Source organism: Rutidosis leptorrhynchoides, chromosome 11 (genome assembly GCF_046630445.1).
Source record: "Rutidosis leptorrhynchoides isolate AG116_Rl617_1_P2 chromosome 11, CSIRO_AGI_Rlap_v1, whole genome shotgun sequence".
Classification (NCBI taxonomy): Eukaryota; Viridiplantae; Streptophyta; class Magnoliopsida; order Asterales; family Asteraceae; genus Rutidosis; species Rutidosis leptorrhynchoides.
The window spans coordinates 40,044,809-40,070,702 of NC_092343.1; the positions used below are offsets into that span (position 1 = coordinate 40,044,809).

At 32.7% G+C, this 25,894-nt stretch overlaps 1 long non-coding RNA gene across 1 annotated transcript; it reads right to left on the bottom strand.

The window, feature by feature from the left end:
* Nucleotides 1–20,791: 20,791 nt before the first annotated feature.
* On the bottom strand, nucleotides 20,792–21,202 carry LOC139877167 (uncharacterized). The gene is made up of 2 exons (XR_011768495.1): nucleotides 21,126–21,202; nucleotides 20,792–21,036 (listed from the first exon to the last, which is right to left on the bottom strand). It is a non-coding gene; the product is annotated as an uncharacterized lncRNA (long non-coding RNA).
* Nucleotides 21,203–25,894: the final 4,692 nt, after the last annotated feature.

The window sequence follows — 25,894 nt, forward strand, 5'->3', positions numbered from 1 at the left end:
TCAGAACTTTGACCATCAAATTAGAACTCGTTATTAGAAATTGAGATTTAAGACTTTGCAGAAAGATTAAGTAAACGATTCCTAACAGAACTGCATTATTAATTTTTGAAATTAAATTCAAATTAGAGCTTTGAATAATTTGTATCAAGAACAGGGATATTAGTCTGGGTTACTGATAATTTGGATTTAATTCAACTGAAAAAGGCTGTTAAGGGTTCTTGACAATGGGTATTTGATAATGTGAATTAGTCTGGATTGAGTACAGCTGGAATTGATGGGGTTATGTGAAAGATTGTAGTCGACAAGCATAGTTTTCATTCAGTAAAAATAAAAAAAAATAAAAAGAATGAAATCTGATAATAATAGGTAACTGAATTTGGATTCATCTTGATGTTTGGATTCTGATTCGTACAATGGTTTAGACAGGTAAACAAATCAGCAACAGGAAGATAACGATTGATAACAATTTTGATTTCCTAAATCTATGTATACGATTTTTCTTTTACATAAATAATATTAATAAATAATGAATTAATAATTAGTAATTATAATTATAATTATATTAATTATAATCAAAAATACTAATAAAATAATAAACTAATATATATAATAAAAATATAATAGTTTGTATTAGTTTCTAACAATAATTATACTTAATTTATAATAATAATAATAATATCAATATTTAAATAATTATTAATAATAAATAATTAAATGATTTAATAATAATACTAATAATATAAATAATAATTTTATTAATAATAATAATAAATAATAATAATACTGACAATAATAATGATCAATGATAATGTTCATGGTAATATTGATAATAGCATTGGTAATGTTATTAATAAAATTACCAATACAAATGTTAACAATAAAAGAATGATAATATTGTTAATTAACATTAATGTCAATAATAATCATATTAATACTAATAATAATAATGTATCCAGTCACATATAACAACTTTTACTAATAATAATAATAATAATAATAATAATAATAATACAGATATTAATATCATTATTAACATTAGTAATAATAATGAAGGTAATAATAATAATATTGATATATTATTTATATTTAAACTTGTAATTTCAAATAATATATTAGCTTTACATTTTATTACTTATGTAATACTTATTCTACGAAATTACATAATTGAATATTTAATATTTATATACATATATATATTGTATACATATTACAACATACATTTTACATTAATCGTGTAAAGAATTCATATATATAATTATATATATTTATTTTAATAACATTTTTATTATTTTATATATTACTATACATATTTAATTCGAATTATTACATACTATTATATTAATTTAACACTTATATTTATATTTACATATGTGTATTTATTTACTTATTTATTTACACGCAATTGTTCGTGAATCGTCGGAAATAGTCAAAGGTCAAATGCATTTATATAAGTGTTTCAAAGTTTTTCGAGACTCAACATAACAGACTTTGCTTATCGTATCGAAATTATATAAAGATTAAGTTTAAATTTGGTCGAAAATTCCCGGGTCATCACACGAACCATGTCAAGCAAAGTTCGATTTCTCCTTTCTGACACCCCATTATGTTGAGGCGTGTAAGGAGGAGTAAATTGTGAGACAATCCCACGATCTCTCAGATGATCTAAAAACTCTTGACTCATATATTCGCCTCCACGGTCGGACCGTAGAACCTTAATGGTCTTTTCGAGTTGATTTTCTACTTCATTTTGAAACGCTTTGAACGTTTCAAATACTTCATGTTTATGTTTAATCAAGTAAGCATAACCATATCTACTGAAATCATCAGTAAAAGTAACGAAGTAGGTAGCTCCATCTCTAGATATTGTTCTAAATGGGCCACATACATCAGTATGAATGAGTCCAAGTAGATCACTCACCCTTTCAACCTGGTGGGTAAAAGGTGTGACGACCCGGGAATTTCCGACCAAATTTAAACTTTAATCTTTATATGATTTTGACACGATAAGCAAAGTCTGTAATGTTGAGTCTCGAAAATTTTGGAACTATATTCATATATTTAATTACCATTTGACTTCGACCACTCCCGACGATTCACGAACAATTGTGTATACATAAATATGTAAAATATATATATATATATATATATATATATATATATATATATATATATATATATATATATATATATATATATATATATATATATATATATATATATATATAAAATTATAAAAATAAATAAAAGTGTATATATGATACTTAGAGTTAATAAAATAAACTTTAATTAAATGGAATTAAACATATAAAATAATACACAATTAAATAATTATATATATAAATATAATAGTAATGACAAACTATATTATTACTACTTTCATTATTATCAATATCATTATTAGTGATATTAACAAACGTTAGATATTAAAATTTAATAAATTTAAGATTTATGACTATCGAAATAAATACTTAGATATAAGTATTACTATAAGAATGATTAAAATTATTATTTAGTTGTAATTTAAATATTATTTGTTATCATGATTAATATTATTATTGTTATTAATATTATTATTTTTATAATTATAAGTACCATTAATATTAAAGTCATTAATAACATTATCATATAAATAATACAATTTATCATGAAAATTGATAATAATTATTATTATTATTACCATAATTGTTAATGTTAGTTATTATTATCATTATTAATATAATTACTAAAAATTATCATTTTTATTTAAAATTATTATTATTACTTTTATCATTCTCTTATTAGTAGTATCATTCTTGTGATTAGTATTATTATTATTATTATTATTATTATTATTATTATTATTATTATTATTATTATTATTATTATTATTATTATTATTAATTAGTAATTCAATTATTATTATTAGTATTATTAATATATATTATTAAATATTAATTATAAAATGTTAAATTAAGTATACGATATAATATATATATATATATATATATATATATATATATATATATATATATATATATATATATATATATATATATATATATATATATATATATATATATATATATATATATATGAGTAAGTGCTGTATCCCATGATCATAATTTTTTTGTTTGTTTTCTTTACCTGCTCGTGAACCCTTGACTATTCTGTCATCACCATAAATCAAACTGGATCAATAATTTTGTTGCATAAAAAAAATCGATCACTCACACAATACAATCCCTTACTGCTAATTGAAACTTCAAGCTGGAAAAATTAAAAGGAAACAAAACCGATGGTACCTCTGTTTCATTTTTTTTAATATCAAAACATGAAATCAAATTATTTGCTTAAATCTAATAATGCAGAAGTGTTAGGAATCTATTACTAAATCTTTCTGCAAAGTTTCAATTCTTAATTCACAAAATCAAAGCCGAATTTCGAAGTCAAACTTTTGATTTTTAAAAAGTCAAACGTGGTTCAACAATCAAATTCGAGTTTTCGGCTTCAAATCAAATTAAATTGATGAATTGGAAAGTTCATATAAACGATATACAGCATATTTCATATTGTAAGTTTTGCCTAAAACGTAATCAAAAACAAAAACCAATTTTTTTTTAAAAAAACAGCGACGGAACTGCTGCTATTCTTCTTATTTATTTTTTATTTTTTTTTAATTTTTTTTTCTGTTATTGGAAGTCACGAGTATATATATATATATATATATGTATGTATTTGTTTTATGTTACATCAAATAATCAAAGATGTTAGGAACTAAAAGGATAATCGATTAAAATTTGGGGAAGAAGGTGGAGAAGATGAAACAGATTAAAGGGTTAAATAAAGTGAGTTAGGGAATAAATCAGAAAAGCAGAACAGACTGAATGGTTAAGGAGGGTTATGGGTTATCGAGAGGTCTCGGGTTCGATTCCTACGGGAGACAAGTATTTTTTTAAAGCACTTTATGAGGTAGCTCTATTTTTCTAAAAATTATTATTATTATTATTATTGTTATTATTATAATTTTTACAATTATTATTAACGTCATTTATCAAGTATTATTATTATTACAAGTATAGCAATTACAATTAGTATTAATATTGTTATAACCAATATCATTATCATTATCAAATATTATTATCATTAATATTAGTATTGATTAGTATTATTGTATTATTATTATTAAGATCATCATCAATGTTGTTGTTATTAGTAACATAATTATTATTATCTTTACAAATACAAGTATTAGGAATAAAAATTAACTTTTATTACCAATATTATGATAACAACTAATATTATTAACATTATTATGAAAATGATAAAATTATTGTTTCTCATTAATATTGGTATATTTAAAATATGTATTATGATAAAATTGTCATGTATTATGATTATAACTACAAGTATGAAAATTATTATTATTACCATTAATAGTTGTGTTAGTATTATTATCATGATTAGGGTTATTATTATTATTATTATTATTATTATTATTATTATTATTATTATTATTATTATTATTATTATTATGATTATTATTATTATTATTAATATTATCATTATTAATAAAGTTATTATTATCATTACTATAAAAACAATAAAAATAAAAAATATCATTTTTAATAAATAAATATCTTGTACGTAAAAACACACTTATTATATACACTATAATTATATTGAGATTTTCACAAAACTATATGAAAAACATATTAACAATATATAAATACTACATTTAACAAATTAGGTATTTTAATATAATACTAAATATATATAGATACTAATATAACAATAATAATTATTTAAGATAGGTATACAAAAATAATATATATATATATATATATATATATATATATATATATATATATATATTATTAATATAAAAAGAATATAACTAATAAATCTATATATATATATTTGTTCGATTACGATTATATGTTTTAATATATATACACAAATGATATAGGTTCGTGAATTCGAGGCCAACCCTGCATTGTTCAACATAGTCATATGTATTTTTACTACAAAATACATTAGGTGAGTTTCATTTGCTCACTTTTTAAATGCTTTTGCAATATATATTTTTGGGACTGAGAATACATGCGCTGCTTTTATAAATGATTTACAAAATAGATACAAGTACGTGAAACTACATTCTATGGTTGAATTATTGAAATCGAATATGCCCCTTTTTATTAAGTCTGGTAATCTAAGAATTAGGGAACAGACACCCTAATTGACGCGAATCCTAAAGATAGATCTATCGAGCCCAACAAGCCCCATCCAAAGTACCGGATGCTTTAGTACTTCGAAATTTATATCATGTCCGAAGGAGGATCCCGGAATGATGGGGATATTCTTATATATGCATCTTGTTAATGTCGGTTACCAGGTGTTCACCGTATGAATGAATTTTATCTCTATGTATGGGATGTATATTGAAATATGAAATCTTGTGGTCTATTAAAATGATGGAAATGATTATTTATGTTAAACTAATGAACTCATCAACCTTTTGGTTGACACTTTAAAGCATGTTTATTCTCAGGTATGAAAGAAATCTTCCGCTGTACATTTGCTCATTTTAAAGATATTACTTGGAGTCATTCATGGCATATTTCAAAAGACGTTGCATTCGAGTCGTTGAGTTCATCAAGATTATTATTAAGTCAATTATAGTTAGATATATTATGAAATCGTATGCATGCCATCAATTTTCGATGTAATGAAACATTGTCTTTTCAAACACGAATGCAATGTTTGTAAAATGTATCATATAGAGGTCAAGTACCTCGCGATGTAAATCAACTGTTGTGAATCGTTTATAATCGATATGGACTTCGTCCGGATGGATTAGGATGGGTCGCTTCAGTTGGTATCAGATCGGTGGTCTTAGCAAACCAGGTCTGCATTAGTGTGTATAACTGATAAGTCGTTAGGATGTATTAGTGAGTCTGGACTTCGACCGTGTCTGCATGTCAAAATTTTTGCTTATCATTAGTGTCGAAAATTAGTTGCTTATCATCCTTAAAGTCTAGACACGTCTTACTGCCTCTATTGCATAGATAGTGTATAGATAAATTCATATCTTAGCGTATCTGTTATTGTTACCTTTTCCTGACAGCTTCCGTAGATTCCTTTGTAACTTATGGGATTTTATTATTATATATGCATATGTAAATTATGTATTGCAGGGTACTAATCTATATCCTATAATCTATTTCTTATCGAAAATCCTTCATCTGATCGTACGAGATGAATCCCTCAACCAGTTCGAGTTCCTCAGATCCCGATAGCTATTCCGATAGTTATTCCGACAACTATTCCGACATGGATATTCACCTAAGCTCCGAAAGCGGTGTCACCAGAATTAATTAATCTATCAGCCATCCCCAATTCATCTGATGGGTTCGTAGTCGACTTAATCGATGGAGACGAGAAAAAGGCGATCCTTTCCACCCACCAACCTGCACTCTTGGCAAAGAACCTGAAGCACTTACCGGCGAACCTATTCGAAACACCATTCTCATATTCATTTCCAGAGTATCTCGCCACGATTATATTGTATCTAAAATTCTAGATCTTATCCATCTGTTCGTCCGAACCGACAATCATCCCGGAATAATGGAAGAAGTCAACGAACTTCACGCTCGAGTAATCAATTTGGAAAACGTAGTGCAAAATGTAACAGCTTCAACAACACCACCGGAACCAACAACCCAAGTTTCAACATCACACGCCTCAACATCTCATACTATACCTCGAGTATAATTATCGTTCTACGTATCATTCTACATCAATTATCTTCATTCTTCATGGCGATTATGTAATCTCTAATGTTTTAGAGATTATGTATTCTAGTTATAACGGTAAATCAAATGAGATTAATATTATATTAACTCATTAAATCTATGATTACATCTGAAGAAAATATATATGTAAGTATATTTTCATAAAGATTGTAATTAAAAATTCTTTCGTACAAACTGTTAATGGTGAAAATATTTTAACGGGTAGGTAATACCTGAGGAATATTTAGATTTCACATTAACAAGTTACACTGTACATTCTTCAAATCTGATTCAACAGTCATTTACTATCCTACTTACATCACAAATATATGTATCCGTTCACCGCAGAATAACCATTTTTATTCAAATTCATATTTGGATTTTAATTTATTAGAATCCAACAAGTGGCATAATGAAGAAAATATTGGACAAAATAAAATTTGTTAGAAACAAATAAATTAACTATGAGAAATTTTGTTAAGAATCCACGCTAACTGTTCCTAGCTAACTGTTCCTAGCTAACTGTTAATTCCGTATTACATTTACTTATCACAATTTATTTATCACAATTTATTTATCGCAGTTTATTTATCGCAATTTAATTATCGCAATTTTATTTATCGTCATCTAATTTCTGTTATTTACTTTACGCACTTTATTTATCGTCATTTAATTTTTTGTTATTTATTTTACGCACTTTAAATATCGGGACACGTATAAAAGGTTTTGACATATCATATCGACCCATCTATATATATTATTTGGAATAACCATAGACACTCTATATGCAGTAATGCGGGAGTTAGTTATACAGGGTTGAGGTTTATTCTATAATAATATATATAGTTTGAGTTGTGATCGAGTCTGAGACATGTACACGGGTCACGATACGTATTAATTAATTCGAATATTATATATTAAACTATATATGAATTATTGGACTGTCAGCTGTGGACTATCGACTGTGGACGAATAATATTGGACAATTAAAATGAATTAAAATATTGTTTATAATATATGAAACTAAACAATTCTTCAAGTTTGCCACTTGATTTCATCTTAAACCTCATTTGTATTTTGACAATTACAATCTACGTTCAAACCTTTCATGATTCTTGAAAACACCTCAATCGAGAGTATGAACCAACCGCACTTCATCTACGGAAGAAGATATTGACGCATATAGTTATGCACCTGAAAACACTCGGAACCTGAGTAAAACGTTTAACCCGTATCTGTGTTAGCTCCTTTAGCATTATTATTACCCAAAATAACTTGGTAATCCCTTTCAAAGTAGCAAATTTTATCACAGCTCCAGCAAGTCAACTTTGACTTTTCTTTTAAAACAACCTTATTATAACCTTGATATATATGTGTACTCTTTTATTGTTATCGAGGAACCTTTTATATTCCACGACATTATCAGAAGATGTACCGGCAATTCCGTTGATATTTGATTTTCCGAAAATCATTATATTCATTGAAACCCTATCATATACTCATCCGCATCTTGTAACGAGTATTGCCATACCAAATATCAGGAATCAGCAACCATTATTTTGAATCTCACAACAATTTTACAACAACAGTTATATGTATATGTATATATATATATGTATATATATATATATATATATATATATATATATATATATATATATATATAACATGTACCTCTTAAAATCATGACCTTCAATTCTGAAATTTTGAACAGCACCCAGTCTACAAATCAATACCACAAATTCTGAAAAAGCTGAATACAGCAGCACAAACTGTACACGACCTTAACTGTCGAAAGTTTGATGATAAAGAATGGAGTATTGGAAACACTCAATAGGAAATTTAGTACCGAAAAGCGGATTATGCGAAACTACGAAGGAAGCCGTGAACAAATCACAAAGAATAAGTTTGACTTTAAAGAATCCAAATGATTCTGTTTCTGATGAAATCTTTAGCGAATACCTTGCTTCCGAATCTAAACCCTTACGGATAAATCTTCTTCATCATCCATCGATATTAGAAATTCCAAGATATCATCGTATCTTTCATTATAAATATCCTCCATATTTCTGAAGATATTTTTATAACTACTCTTACCTGAAATCATTAATCTCTTCGTACTATCAATGTTACATCATATAGAAACTGTTAGTTTCTATATTCTGTAAACTTTCGAGCTTAAAATATGAATGTTATTGAAGTAATGTTGGGAACTGATGCACGAGTTAGTATAATATAATGACACTTGATCAACGTGATTATATTACAGTAAGTCATGCTGAGTTTCTAATGGAACGTGATGATTCACAGATCATAACGTCATCATGTGCCATGTTACATAACTCTTTCATTCTGCTTAACTTCTGAACATATCAAGAACATATATTCTTGATAGTTCTATTCTCATTGATTCTGGTAATTTGACAAATCAAATCGTGCTATTACGTTCTTTCTTGTCCAGAACATTAAGTACATTCGAAATTCCATACTTATGAATTCTGGACCGTTACTCACTTTACTAGAGGTCGAGAGGAGAATAAAAAGGCAGATAGCTCCAAAATATAAAGAAAAATATAAAGCCCAATAACAACACGGAGGTTACAAACCGTGGATATTAATACGAATAACAATATAAAGACACGGTATAATTAAGAATAGTATCACTCAAGGTAATAGTAGAAGTAAACAGATTTTTCTGGTGGAAGAGAAGGATGACAGAATTGATAATTTGAAAAATATCAAGGATTAGAACGGGACTAAGCATTTTCACAATCTTTTGGGTGTATGAACTAAGAAAGAAAATATAGGAATGGTGAGAATAATGGAACGGAGGAGTTTAATTTATAATGGAAATATCAGACAGAGTAACCGAGGCAGATCACTGTATTTAATTATAGAGATTTTAATTTCCATAAATCCCGAAGAATTAGATCTTATAGATTTCGAAGATTTTCCCTAAATCCCTTGAATTCCAGAATTCAACCAAGGCAATGTCAAAAGTTAAGACGCGCCTTACTTTCTAAATTCCATCATGTCTACGTCAAAAGTTGAATCCCTATTTCAATCTTTTGTGCTAGCTTTATTCGTACTCTTCGAATAATCGAATTGTCTTATTCATATTACTCAATGATAATAAAACTCTATTTATCAACACATAATCGTCATGAAAACGTTTTTATTGTTAACCATGACCACCTCACTCAAATTTCGGGATGAAATTTCTTTAACGGGTAGGTACTGTGACGGCCTGGGAATTTCCGACCAAATTTAAACTTTAATCTTTATATGATTTTGACACGATAAGCAAAGTCTGTAATGTCGAGTCTCGAAAATTTTGGAACTATATTCATATATTTAATTACCATTTGACTTCGACCACTCCTGACGATTCACGAACAATTGTGTATACATAAATATGTAATATATATATATATATATATATATATATATATATATATATATATATATATATATATATATATATATATATAATTATAAAAATAAATAAAAGTGTATATATGATACTTAGAGTTAATAAAATAAACTTTAATTAAATGGAATTAAACATATAAAATAATACACAATTAAATAATTATATATATAAATATAATAGTAATGACAAACTATATTATTACTACTTTCATTATTATCAATATCATTATTAGTGATATTAACAAACGTTAGATATTAAAATTTAATAAATTTAAGATTTATGACTATCGAAATAAATACTTAGATATAAGTATTACTATAAGAATGATTAAAATTATTATTTAGTTGTAATTTAAATATTATTTGTTATCATGATTAATATTATTATTGTTATTAATATTATTATTTTTATAATTATAAGTACCATTAATATTAAAGTCATTAATAACATTATCATATGAATAATACAATTTATCATGAAAATTGATAATAATAATAATAATAATAATAATAATAATAATAATAATAATTATTACCATAATTGTTAATGTTAGTTATTATTATCATTATTAATATAATTACTAAAAATTATCATTTTTATTTAAAATTATTATTATTACTTTTATCATTCTCTTATTAGTAATATCATTCTTGTGATTAGTATTATTAACATTATTATTATTATTATTAATTATTAATTCAATTATTATTATTATTAGTATTATTAATATATATTATTAAATATTAATTATAAAATGTTAAATTAAGTATACGATATAAATATAAATAATATATATATATATGAGTAAGTGTTGTATCCCATGATCATAATTTTTTTTTTTTGTTTTCTTTACCTGCTCGTGAACCTTGACGATTCTGTCATCACCATAAACCAAACTGGATCAATAATTTTGTTGCATAAAAAAAAATCGATCACTAACACAATACAATCCCTTACTGCTAATTGAAACTTCAAGCTGGAAAAATTAAAAGGAAACAAAACCGATGGTACCTCTGTTTCATTTATTATTTTTTTTATTTTTTTATCAAAACATGAAATCGAATTATTTGCTTAAATCTAATAATGCAGAAGTGTTAGGAATCTATTACTAAATCTTTCTGCAAAGTTTCAATTCTTAATTCGCAAAATCAAAGCCGTATTTCGAAGTCAAACTTTTGATTTTTAAAAAGTTAAACGTGGTTCAACAATTAAATTTGAGTTTTCGGCTTCAAATCAAATTAAATAAATGAATTGGAAAGTTCATATAAACGATATACAGCATATTTCATATTGTAAGTTTTGCCTAAAACGTAATCAAAAACAAAAACCAATTTATTTTTAAAAAAAAAACAGCGACGGAACTGCTGCTATTCTTCTTTATTTATTTAATTTTTTTTAATTTTTTTTCTGTTATTGGAGGTCACGAGTATATATATATATATATATATATATATATATATATATATATATATATATATATATATTGTTTTATGTTACATCAAATAATCAAAGATGTTAGGAACTAAAAGGATAATCGATTGAAATTTGGGGAAGAAGGTGGAGAAGATGAAACAGATTAAACGGTTAAATAAAGTGGGTTAGGGAATAAATCAGAAAAGCAGAACGGACTGAATGGTTAAGGAGGGTTATGGGTTATCGAGAGGTCTCGGGTTCGATTCCTGCGGGGGACAAGTATTTTTTTTAAAGCACTTTATGAGGTAGCTCTATTTTTCTAAAAATTATTATTATTATTATTATTGTTATTATTATAATTTTTACAATTATTATTAACGTCATTTATCAAGTATTATTATTATTACAAGTATAGCAATTACAATTAGTATTAATATTGTTATAACCAATATCATTATCATTATCAAATATTATTATCATTAACATTAGTATTGATTAGTATTATTGTATTATTATTATTAAGATCATCATCAATATTGTTGTTATTAGTAACATAATTATTATTATCTTTACAAATACAAGTATTAGGAATAAAAATTAACTTTTATTACCAATATTATGATAACAACTAATATTATTAACATTATTATGAAAATGATAAAATTATTGTTTCTCATTAATATTGGTATATTTAAAATATGTATTATGATAAAATTGTCATGTATTATGATTATAACTACAAGTATGAAAATTATTATTATTACCACTAGTATTATTATCATGATTAGGGTTATTATTATTATTATTATTATTATTATTATTATTATTATTATTATTATTATTATTATTATTATTAATATTATCATTATTAATAAAGTTATTATTATCATTACTAGAAAAACAATAAAAATAAAAAATATCATTTTTAATAAATAAATATCTTGTACGTAAAAACACACTTATTATATACACTATAATTATATTGAGATTTTCACAAAACTATATGAAAAACATATTAACAGTATATAAATACTACATTTAACAAATTAGGTATTTTAATATAATACTAAATATATATAGATACTAATATAACTATAATAATTATTTAAGATAGGTATACAAAAATAATATATATATATTATTAATATAAAAAGAATATAACTAATAAATCTATATATATATTTGTTCGATTACGATTATACGTTTTAATATATATACACAAATGATATAGGTTCGTGAATCCGAGGCCAACCCTGCGTTGTTCAACATAGTCATATGTATTTTTACTACAAAATATATTAGGTGAGTTTCATTTGCTCCCCTTTTAAATGCTTTTGCAATATATATTTTTAGGACTGAGAATACATGCGCTGCTTTTATAAATGATTTACAAAATAGATACAAGTACGTGAAACTACATTCTATGGTTGAATTATCGAAATCGAATATGCCCCTTTTTATTAAGTCTGGTAATCTAAGAATTAGGGAACAGACACCCTAATTGACGCGAATCCTAAAGATAGATCTATCGGGCCCAACAAGCCCCATCCAAAGTACCGGATACTTTAGTACTTCAAAATTTATATCATGTTCGAAGGAGGATCCCGGAATGATGGGGATATTCTTATATATGCATCTTGTTAATGTCGGTTACCAGGTGTTCACCATATGAATGAATTTTATCTCTATGTATGGGATGTATATTGAAATATGAAATCTTGTGGTCTATTAAAATGATGGAAATGATTATTTATGTTAAACTAATGAACTCACCAACCTTTTGGTTGACACTTTAAAGCATGTTTATTCTCAGGTATGAAAGAAATCTTCCGCTGTGCATTTGCTCATTTTAAAGATATTACTTAGAGTCATTCATGGCATATTTTAAAAGACGTTGCATTCGAGTCGTTGAGTTCATCAAGATTATTATTAAGTCAATTATAGTTAGATATATTATGAAATGGTATGCATGCCGTCAATTTTCGATGTAATGAAAGATTGTCTTTTCAAAAACGAATGCAATGTTTGTAAAATGTATCACATAGAGGTCAAGTACCTCGCGATGTAATCAACTGTTGTGAATCATTTATAATCGATATGGACTTCGTCCGGATGGATTAGGACGGGTTGCTTCAAAAGGTTTCTTTTTCATTTTTCCAGATAAACAAGATTCACATATGTCAAACGACTCATTGTCGGTTGACTCAAGAAGGCCATCGTGTTGCAGCTTTGTTATGCGTTTCTTGTTTATATGACCAATGATCATATACATAGCATTGTATATGTATATTTTATTGGCTAAAGGCCAAAGGCAGAACCACGCGAATTATAAGGCAAAGCTATGCAATATTCGCAGAAAATAAGTACAGTGGTTATGTTTTCGCATTAATGCAAGACCACGGTTTAATCCGCTGAGTTTCCGTGGATAATTAAGTAATTCGCAGACCGCGGATATTTTGAATCCTATAAATAGGGAGCTTGGCCTCTCATTTATGGGTTGTTGATTCTCTGCCATTTTGCCCAAGCCTTTGTAATTTTCACTTGTGATCTTGCCCAAGGGATTTTTACATCGCGCAAAGGTGAAATATGCTAATTAACAATCAAGACCGGGTCGGGGTGGTTGATCACTTGATAGTTAAAGTGAAAGACGATCATCGGGGCCCAAAATAATCATCAAACATTCCATCATCCATTATAATTTTATTGCACTCAATCCGTAATTAAGTAACATCACAAATTAAGGATTGATCAATTGGCGCCATCCGTGGGACACGTTTTACGAATTAAACCGAATTTTTTTTGTTTCGTGCTATCAAACGATTAATTCTCTGGTTTAATTCCAATCGTGTTTTTGTTGTGATGATTTACAGGTGCTTTTGTAATACGCAATCAGTCGATCTGCTCGACAATCATGATGACAAATGCAAAGCAAATTGGCGTTTCTACGAATGCTGATACACTGCCTGGTGATTCGCAGAACGTTGTAATATTTCCATTGCAAACAAATGCTAGTATAACCACGGGAAAATCGGTTCAAGAACTGATCGCTAAAACATCTGTTGAAAACAATGCTAGTGAGTCGCAGCGAGAAGTTGCTGTTGAAAAAATGATTGCGCGAAGAACTTTGCTGCAAAATCGCAATGAAACAATCGCTGATGGGAAGTGTCCAAAAGCTTTATCTGGAAAATCTAGTCTGCGAACTGACAAAATTGTTGGTACTGCAATCGAGCAAGCTAAGAGAGATGCTAAGCGTAATTGCGAATCTCGCATACCGCGCACTTACTTATGGCCATTGAATGATTCAGGATCACAAGTTGATCATCTAGTTCTTGAGCATAATGATAGTGATAGTGATAATGCAGAAGATCGTATTCATTTGAACTCTGCGTACAAATCAAAAATGGCAAAAACACCAAGAGAAGAGAGCGAATTTTCTGATGATTCGGACAACGTAAAAGAGTTTGTTAAAAATCCATAAATTAAGCGAAAGCGACCACCAACACCTTTCCCTCGCTATGGGGAAGAAGGTGACACATCTGACGCTGCTCGCAGAGAAAATTCCCAGAATTTTTTGGCGGATGCTTTCAGAAGCATTGCGCCAAAGTCAATGCAACATAAGTTTGACCAACCAAATTTTTTGCAAGACATGCTTACTAAATTTTGTGTGGATAATACAGATGTTCGCACAAAAAAGGCGACAGAAATCACTACTGCTGCGGACAAGTTTGTCCAGCACATTTCTGATTATCCAATTGTTTATCCGCCGATCGTGCCGGCAACTCTGGGAGTCTATTCGGGTCTAACCGATCCTTTGGATAATCTACAACGCTTCGAAGGCGTAGTAAGTACTTATAACTGGGATGAACCAGTCGCGTGTAGAGTGTTCCCCATGGCCTTGCAAGGGTCAGCAAGGGAATGGTTTCATAGTTTGCAATCTCGCAGTATCATTGGCTTTGTAGATTTGCGCGAAATTTTTTTGCTGCAGTTTCAAAATCTATTACCGCAGAAAAAGACACACATAGAATGTCACGATATTAAGCAAGGCAACAAGGAGACTCTAAACGCACTACTTACGCAGTACATTTACGAGTGCCAAAAATTCCACGATTAAATGAAGATCAGAAAATTTCTGGTTTTTTGCATGTTATTAACCCACAACTACATCCTACTCTTGTGCGGAGGTTGCGAAGAGATGTCCTGCCGACTTTTGCAAAAGTTCAACAGGAAACATATGATTATCTCCGCGGTGGAGAGGATAGCAATATAACCCCTGCGTGTGGATGGGGTAGAGACAAAAGTTGGCGAGATGACAATGACTCTTTTCGCGATGGTAGCAGTGATAATTACCGCGGATCAGGTTTTCCGCGGAGAAATGGCGGCGGTGGATACCCGTGAAATGACAGGTTTCAAGGCCAAAATGATAACCATGGTTATGGCCGCCGTGATCACTATTCTACGCGAAAGTGGAGCAATGAATCATTCAATATCATTCAGTCACTAACAAAAACGCCCAAGGAAATTTTGCTGCAAGAGAGAGTTGCTAAGTCTTTTCCTGATCCGCAGCCTTTGGGAGAAAATAGCAGGCGCAACAGATCAAAATTTTGTGTTTTCCATGACGATTACGGTCATGACACCAATCGTTGCAGAGATTTGGCGGAACTCATTACAGAAGCATACGAGCAAGGCAAGCTGGACCATTTAATCGCATAAAATATCGCGAATGCGATTATAATGCCTACGGAAGCTAACACCTTGAATGCGTTAAACGCGGTTGAGCGAAAGGCTCCCGCAGTAAAAAATCTGGGGGTAAAAATGGTGAGCAAAAAAGAAAATCAGCGCGGAATCCAGGTGATCAACGTGGTTGAAGTGCAGGGTGAAATGTCGGTACTGCAAATTTCAGAATAGATTGTTAGTTGGAAATGTCCCTCTATTACATTTCCACCTGCAAGCTTGACTGCGGATGTTGATAAACCAGTAGTGGTTTCATGTCGCATTACGAATACTGGTATAATGATAATGAAGGTACATGTGGACACTGGTAGCAGTGTCGATGTCATGTACGAACAATGCTTTAGCAAGTTGCCCGCGAACATTCAAGCTTTGATGAAACCTACTGCGGTTGCACTTGCTGGGTTCTCAGGAGAGTCATCATGGCCTGTTGGCCAGTTGGAATTACAAATGGAGTTAGTTGATGACAGTGATGAGTTGCTAAGGCTCCAAGCTTTATTGAATCTGTACATAATGCGAAATCAATCGCGATTCAATATGATACTGGGGCGCACAACTTTGCGCATGTTTGGCGTTATACCATCTATTATACATGGTATGCTAAAATTTTCTGCTGACAAGGGCATTGGCACGCTAATTTCTGCGGAAGTGGAGCCATTCTGCACCATGATTATGGTAAATGCGAATTTAGGTATTGAAGGACATTCAGTTAATCCTGAGTAGTGCGAAAATTTAAAAAGTTGTAATAAGATGCTAAGGCAAAATTCATCAATGAATGATGTGAATATGGTAGTTGTGTTTATGTTTCGAATCTTGTAATGCGAAATAATAATGAATAAAGCAAAGTTAATTTCAGTGTTAGTAATTGTTTCTTTACAAAGCGAAAACACTGCGTGTGGCCACGCGTAGTGCTTATTTCGCAGAATGTAATTACTTGTCTTTTACAACACTAAGTTAATGTTTGCTCTGCGGATGCTTTAAGTAAGGTGGCATGATTTTCGCTAAGCATAGCCTGCTTAAGTGTTATGAAAATGCAAAAATGCATTGCGAACTAGTTTGCTAAAAACCAAGTGATGAAATTGCCCACTTATGTTAATTTGAAAATAATTGCGAAAGGATAAAATTTCCTAAGTGTTTGATCTTGCCAACACTTAGATGCTTTGCAATGCTAAAATTTACCTAAGGATCGATGTGTCGGACTTAGAAGATTCATAATGTTAAAAGTTTGTTTCGCATAAAGTACGCTTTGTTATGTGCACAATAGTGAATGCGGAAATTGCAATGGACAAGTCTGAATTATGGATAAATGTTAAAGTAAAGCGCTATATAAATAAAAGAAGTTGCAACTGCGAATTGTAAATAAGTGATTGATATTAAGAGCGAACGCGTCGTGAATGATTACATTAAAACGCAATTTAAGATTGAGAGCATATATCAAAAAATAGCTAGAATAAACTTAAAGCTCTAATGCTTCAATATCTGCGAATGAAACGCCTTCACGCTGACTGAGCTCCTCCAAGGCAGGAATGCTCACCTTCTCAACCTCCTTTTTCGCCATTTCAAGTGCTTCGCGAGCATCGTCTGTGGCGCATATTTCATTCACCACGTCAGAAGGCAGGGGTTGAGAAAGGTCGCCAAGCTTGCATAAAAGATCATGCCATTCACAGCGTGTTGCAAGTTTTGCAGCTTGCGCATACGCCTGAAATTTCTCAGTAACAGGTTTTGAATCCATTACTTTGTCCGCGAACTTGGGTAAATACTTGACAAGCTGAGCGAACTCATGTTTCGCTGTGTTCGCCTTTCTATTAAGCCTGGCGATCTCTTCCGTTGCCTTTTTAAGCTGTGCTTCAGCTCTTTGTGCTCTTTTCTCCTGGGCGTTGGCAGCCTTCACCGCCTCATCATATTCATCCGACATTTCGGTGAATCGCTCCATGCTGTCAAGTAAGACAAAGAGCATTATAACAATTGTACAATCGCTGTCTTGCAGTTTCGGGGTATGATAAACTGCGATATTTATCCTTTGTATCCTTGGGGAGAAATTTATAGAGTCTGCGGTATAATTTGTTGGCCTGTTCTGCGACCGCAGTTTCTTCTGCATCAGCTTCTCCTTCTCCTTCTTGATTAGACGCCTCTGCGTCAGATGGAAGAGATAAATCTTAACGCTCGGGCTCTTCAAGAACATATGTGGGGATGCTCCCCCTAATGTTGTAGAGCGGTGTGGTTTCAGCGGATGACTCTGAAAGAACAACTATAATCAGATAAACAAATGTAGTGAATCTACGCAAAAATAACAAAGCGCATAATGAACGAATACTGCGAACTTAGCAATCGCTTACTTGTTTCTTGTTCAGAAAGAGACCGTAGTCGTCTTTTGCGTGGAGTGGGGGCCCCTTCCACAACTTTTCGTTTGCCGCGGTCCTCGCCACCGGTAATATAAAGCGTGTTGATGATGGGCTCATCAATAAGAATAATCTCCCTGTCGCCATTCTTTAGGCGACGAGCAGGGCAAATCCTGCTGATATCGGCAGACCTCATGATAAGGTCAAGAGCAATCACTGCGAAAATATACACATACAGTGTTATGTGAAGCAAAAATATACTGCGAAAACTATAGAAAGTATTATGCGATAAGTTTAAGCGAAATACCATTTTTTGCCTGGTCAACCAAAAGCGCGTCATAGTCACTCCAGGGCCATTGAATAGAAACTCGGCCAATGTACAGCGGTACATTCGAATATGCCCACAAAATTAGGCCTGCGTTTTTGAATGTCTTGAGAATATCATGCTCAAGATCATCAAGCACAGGTTTCTCATTGAGATCGGGATCAAGTTCTGTACACCATGTTTTTGATATGTCGCTGTCCACGTAGGCGGTGTCGTTGATGTAAAAGAACGAACTGCGCCAGTTGCCTATTGAGTCTTTAGGCGAAACCATCATGCCCAACTTACTGCGGAATGAAAACCACCCCACATCATATAAAATCAGACTGTTACACGTGCGAAACACGTTTAACAGCGGTTGTACGTTGATGGCATTGCAGTACATCTCGAACAGCACAATTTTATTAATTGCATTTGGATGGAGCTGCGCCATGGCAATTTTATAGTATTCGCAGACACTACGAAAAAATGTGGTAAGAGGAAATCGAAGGTTGCCTTGAGAGATGGAAGCCTCGTATACAGTGATCGTCCCCTTAGGGGGAGTGTCAGCTCGCTCTTCTGGTAAAGGTACGGTGGGTACAAATTGTGCAAGTGGCGGATACCACTCTTGTAAGGTTTGGAGTTTTGTTTCCGTAATATAGGAAACATAACCCCCCGGAGTGTGCATAGATGAAGAGGAAGCCATTGATGATAAGAAAAGCTAAATCGGAGGTTGAATTGATAAAATTGAAGGTTGGATTGGCTAATTGCAAAGTACGATTGCGATTGGCAGAATATGATAGAATGCGAAATTGGGAGAGAAAGGCGTAAAGAATTTATGCGGAATAACAAGCTATTTATAATTGGAATTAGGGTGAGCAAGTTGAAAAGATAATTATTGCATTTAAATGGCTGAAATTACCGCAACGTGTAAATGGTAATTTTCTAGCCGTTACAGCGAGCTGATTTGACAGATTGGCGAAAGTTACCGTTGTAATTACGCGCTGAGCTTAATAATAACAACGATAATAAATGGGCGGTAAAAAAAATATATAAAATATTAGTTGCGAAATATTTTACGGAGCACTTCTTTATTTTTAGAGTTTATCATGATGCATTTGCTTCGCGAAAATGTATCATAATAAACTGGGGGGACTTGATCATATACATAGCATTGTATATGTATATTTTATTGGCTAAAGGCTAAAGGCCAAAGGCAGAACCACGCGAATTATAAGGCAAAGCTATGCAATATTCGCAGAAAATAAGTACAGCGGTTATGTTTTCGCATTAATGCAAGACCGCGGTTTAATCCGCTGAGTTTTCGCGGATAATTAAGTAATTCGCAGACCGCGGATATTTCAAATCCTATAAATAGGGGGCTTGGCGTCTCATTTATGGGTTGTTGATTCTCTGCCATTTTGCCCAAGCCTTTGTAATTTCCACTTTTGATCTTGCCTAAGGGATTTTTACATCGCGCAAAGGTGAAATATGCTAATTAACAATCAAGACCGGGTCGGGGTGGTTGATCACTTGATAGTTAAAGTGAAAGATGATCATCGGGGCCCAAAATAATCATCAAACATTCCATACTCCATTATAATTTTATTGCACTCAATCCATAATTAAGTAACATCGCAAATTAAGGATTGATCAACCAAGACGACAATGCCATAGATATGTGGAATTCAAATCATGCTTGAATTTCTTAGAGCTACAGTTAAATATAGAACTTTCGTTTGGAACAAGATTATGCATGTCAATTTCAAAAATACCATCTCTAGGAATAGCATTAAAATAAAAAATATTATCCTTAGAAACCGAAATACCATAATCTGTGAATACATGATTAAAACCATTATCTTTCAAATGAGAAACTGAAATAACACCTCTAGTAATAGAAGGTGCATAATGACAATTATCTAAAATAAGAATAAGTCCACTTGGGAGGATGAGCTCATAGCTTCCTATAGCTTCGACAGCTGCACGATCGCCATTGCCAACGTACAGATCCAAAGCCCCCTTATTCAGCTTCCGAATTTTCCTAAGTCCCTGCATATCATTACAAATATGAGTACCACAACCAGTGTCATACACCCAAGTTTTATTAGGAAAATTATAGAGTTCTATAACGAAGATACCTGAAGTGCTGGTCGAACCAGTCTTTCCCTTCTTCAACTCTTCCAAGTAAAGCACACAGTTTCGTCTCCAATGACCAATCTGGTCGTAATGGTGACAAGCCATGTCCTTTGCGGGATGCTCTTTCTTTACTGGTGGTGGAATTTTCTTCTTAGGTGTGTAAGCTTGCTTACTCTTTCCTTTTGTCTTTCCACTTCTAGCTTACGGCTTTCTTTTCTGGATTTTACCTTCCTTTCTGGTTAAGACTGCAGGAGTCCTCTTTGGTAGCCCCTTTTCAGCTTGCTTAAGCATTGCATGTAGCTCAGGAATGGTTTTTCCCATGCTATGCATATTTTAATTCATTACAAATCCATCGTAGTCCTTGGATAGTGTAAGACCCGAATATTTTATTGTACTTATGTGTGTATAAGTTATTCAAGTTGTGGGGTTTAGGTTATATTTAATTAAAAGGTAAAAGAAGCTGAACTGGGCATTTGGCGGGCCGCGCGGCCTTATGGCGCGCCGCGCCATTACGGGCTGACAGCTCACTTTGTTTTTAATCAGATATTTTGAGGGCAATTGGGTAAATTCACTTGAGGGCCGACCTTAAGGCCCTAGATCAGTTTTGGGGAGTCTCATAACTCCATTTTCATCTACTTCACTTCTTCCAATTTAGTTTCTAGAGAGAGAGAGATTCTTAGTGAGGGAAAGCTTGAATCAAGGAAGAAGGAGGCGATTTCGGATTAAAGTGCGGGTATTAAAGTTGTTCATCTTTCCTCTAGCTACGTTTTGATCATAGTGGTATGCTCTAATCTTGATTTCCTTGTTTAATTTGTGAAAGGGTTAGAGTTAGGGTTAGTAATGAACCAAAGACCCATTTTGTTAGTATTTTGGGGATTTTGGGTGATTATGGGTTATGAAGACTCGTTGATGACTAACCTAGGGTTTGAATGTGTTAATTGGACTTTTGAGTCTTAAATTTGGTTAGTTGGTGGCTAGAACACTTTTATAATATGTAAATGGGTGTTATTGGGTATGGATGACCCAAATGGGTGTGTTGACTTTGAAATGGGTCAAATGAGTGTTTAATGACCTAAGTAGCCTAGCAAGTATGAAAACGAGTTAGCCTTGTGACCTAAGTGTGTTTTAAACCCATCTTGACGAATGATTAGGGTTTTAGTGTGTGTTGACCCAATTTAGGGTTAAGGGTGCAAATGGGTTGAAATTGCACCTTGGTCAAAATGGCTTAGAATGGTGAAAGGGTCTGGTTGATCGACTTGAGTTTGCGTTTGATTATATGTATAATGTGATAGGTACGTTACTTTGAGGTTTCGCAAGCTCGGGTATCTTTTCACAAGACTTTGAGGTGAGTGGAATAATTATATGCGTATGTATATAATGTATCTATTTGTTGTAGCGTGAAATGTGTAGTGTCGAGGTGCTAAGACACCATGTTTCACGTGAAGAGTGTAGCATCGAGGTGTTAAGATGCCACTCGGGTGTAGCATCGAGGTGTTAAGATGCCACCTAGGAGTGTAGTGTCGAGGTGTTAAGACACCACTCCGTAAATTAATGAGTGATGCATCGAGGTGTTAAGATGCCACTCGGGGTGATGTGCCGAGGTGTTAAGGTGCCACCCTAGGGGTTAGTGGTGCGAGGTGTTAAGTGCCCTAACGGATGTTGTGAACACCGATGGAGTTTTCACGAGCGCCGTTCCCTTGTACTATTGGTTAACCATGGTTATTTGTATTGTAAGCATATTATATTATTCGAGTTATATTCATATGCGGTTATTATGCTAGCTTGTGGTATTGGAGATTTATAGCTTGTTATTGTGACAATAAGCTAAATTTGTATGCTAGCGTGTTTGCGGTTTGGTGTGTAAGTGTATGCAAGTAGGTATAATTATATATGTATTCGTGTAATTATTGCATTCACTAAGCTTTGCTTACCCTCTCGTTGTTTACCATTTTATAGGTTCGGTTTTGGACAAGGGTAAGGGCATCGTTTTGGACTAGAGATCCCTCTTGATGCTAGGGGACGCTTTTAGCTTTAGTAGCTCTTGGAGTTTGACCGATAGTTGGGTAGTTTAATCCCAAACACCATGCTCATTGCGTAGTTTGGAACTTAAACTTTTTGGTGGTCGAAACTCTTAACTTGTACTAAACTTGTAATTTGGATCGTGTGGGCCTCGCTTGTAAAACATTGATTTTATGTTTGAAACAGGTTAGTTTTACATATTTGGATGTATGGTAAAAAGCGTTGCGTCTAAAAGTGTCGGGAACTAGTCAATCTTTTTCGCATTTAAACACTTTCCGGACAGTCCACTTTGGCGCGCCGCGCCCCTACCTGGCGCGCCGCGCGGGTATGCTGCACAGATTTTTTTTTTATTTTATTTTGTATTTTCGCGTGGTAAGGTCGAGGGTTGGTTTGGGTTGTTACAAGTGGTATCAGAGCATGGTCTAAGGGATTTAGGCGACTTGAGATAGGTGCCTAGACTTAGACTTTAATGTGTATGCGCTTTTTGCGGGACTTGTAGGAGACGGGTCAGACCGGGGATTTGGTTAGTGCTTAGGTCTATGTGAACTAACCTTGCACTAATCGTTTTGTGTTGTTTTAGCAATCATCAAGCGAGATAGACGTTGTACTAGCAAGTTAATGCGATGTGCTCGCGTAACAATGATTAGCTACCATTGTTACGGGATTCAAGACGTGTCAAACAAGCAATGTACGACAAGTATCAACCAAGATGGGGCGGTGTGGTATATGTATGTCGTTCCTTTTCGTTTCGTTGTTTAATCTATATGCATTCTTTAGAATGAAGACGGAAGATGGAACCGGAATGGACGCGCCTATTCATGAGGGGAAGGATGAGTTAACATTAAGGATTGAGGCGGAGTTCGAACGCTATATCTTGATTTTCGCCAACAAGGTTAAGCAAGTTCTCCAAGAGTCGTTCGAGGGAATAGTGACCGAGATGGTCCGAGACCAAGTGCCTAAGGCCGTGAAGGAAGAGTTAGAAAAGAGGGTTCCTAACCCTCCAGGTGACGGTGACGAAGGAGCAACTATGGGGATTGAATCTCTTGCTCCAAAATTTGCTGATCACTCTTTGGGTAAGAGAAAGTTTGAATCAAGAGGTGCTCCTAGTAAAAGGGCGAGAAGTACGCCCGGAGGTGTTGAAAAAGTGAAGAAGAGGAGTAAGACAGGTTATGGGCCTGCGTGCTTTCGGTGTGGAGGACGAGGTCATTTTGCACGGGATTGTACGAGTGTACCTTTAAGCACGATCAAGTGCTTTATTTGCCAAAAGAAGGGACACCGTAAGTCAGAGTGTTCCGAATCGTTTGTAGATCGGGTTAGGAGGTTAGAGCGTAACTATCTGATGATCAGTGGAGCGCAAGGGTCCAACGATGATGTTTCAGGTATTTTTCGTCTTTGGTACAAATATGCCTTATTATTGTTTATTTGTGCCGATGGATTCGTGTATGTATTAGGGACTTAAACTTTGCTTCGAGATCTATTTAGACTCAAGTGAACTCGGTGAAGATTCGGTTTGTTGATGGTTTTGATGATAGTGCACCAAGGTAGCGCCTGAGTCGTTGACTCGTGGAAACGCACCCTGGGGACGAATGCATAGTGGTAATACGTAGTATTGATGCGGGTGACATTCCTAATGGAAACACCCTATGATGACATTTGTATTGACGGACGAGGGCGTAAGACTTGGTGCAACCAAGCATTTCTTAGTGATAGGGTAAATGAATCCACTAAGCCATGAGAGCGAACTTTGGCGTTAGGTTGTGAGCGCGTGTTCGCATTTGTAGTGAAGTGGGTGAAACCCTTGAGAGCATGTGTGTATCGTTGACCGGATGCTTTCGTAGTGGTAACGGATAGAAAGGATTTGATAGTTGGAAAAGTCTACCTTGCGGGTAGCGGTAATTTCGTTCTAAAAGGATACGTGTTATGTTGACATTGTGTCATCACTTTAGTGGCGCAATCGGGTGACGGTAGACGTTAGTATTTATTATTATCGAATTGAGCTCTCGAGAATTCAGGAAGAGGGACCGACGCCAAGTATGGTGGTGTACGACAGTAAATGGCTAAATCGTTTGACTTTGTAATCTTGACGATTTGATTTAGGAACGAGGTTCTACGTTGGGAAGTTGGTAGTGTTACATCAAAGAAATTGTGTCGAATTTATTAGGATTTATATTCCTACCGAGGAAGCGTAATGGGATTTGAGAAAGGGTACGATGCCTCATTGTCGTATACTTTGGGTAGTAGTTACAAAATAGCCATTTTGTGTACTACGAGGAAATTAGATATATGTGTTTATTTGGGGTCATCTCTCTGTTGACCGCGTTTGACTTGTGATAGGTGATGAGGGATATCCGGAAGGATTAACTCTTCGTTACCACCCTTGGTTGTGATGGATGGCAAGCGGCTCTCGGGAAGAACCGTTACTTGTATATTTACGATTTTAATTGCCCGTAGGAATTGTGCACATAGCCGTTTTGTGCACATGGTTGTGAGTAATAGTCGGTTTTACTCACACATTGGTATTAATAGTGCGGTAGCCGTGTTTCACTCACATATTGTTGGTAGTGTTGCAATAGCCATTTTTGCGCACTACGGATATATCACGATAGCCGTTTTTGTACACCTTGAGTTTTGTATTGAATAACCTTCTTATTGTTAGTATTGAAAACTACTGGTTGTATACGCCGGTGGTTCGGTCATGAGGACCATGTTGTGCGACTAGTGATACAATAGCCGTGTTACATGTGGTAGATGC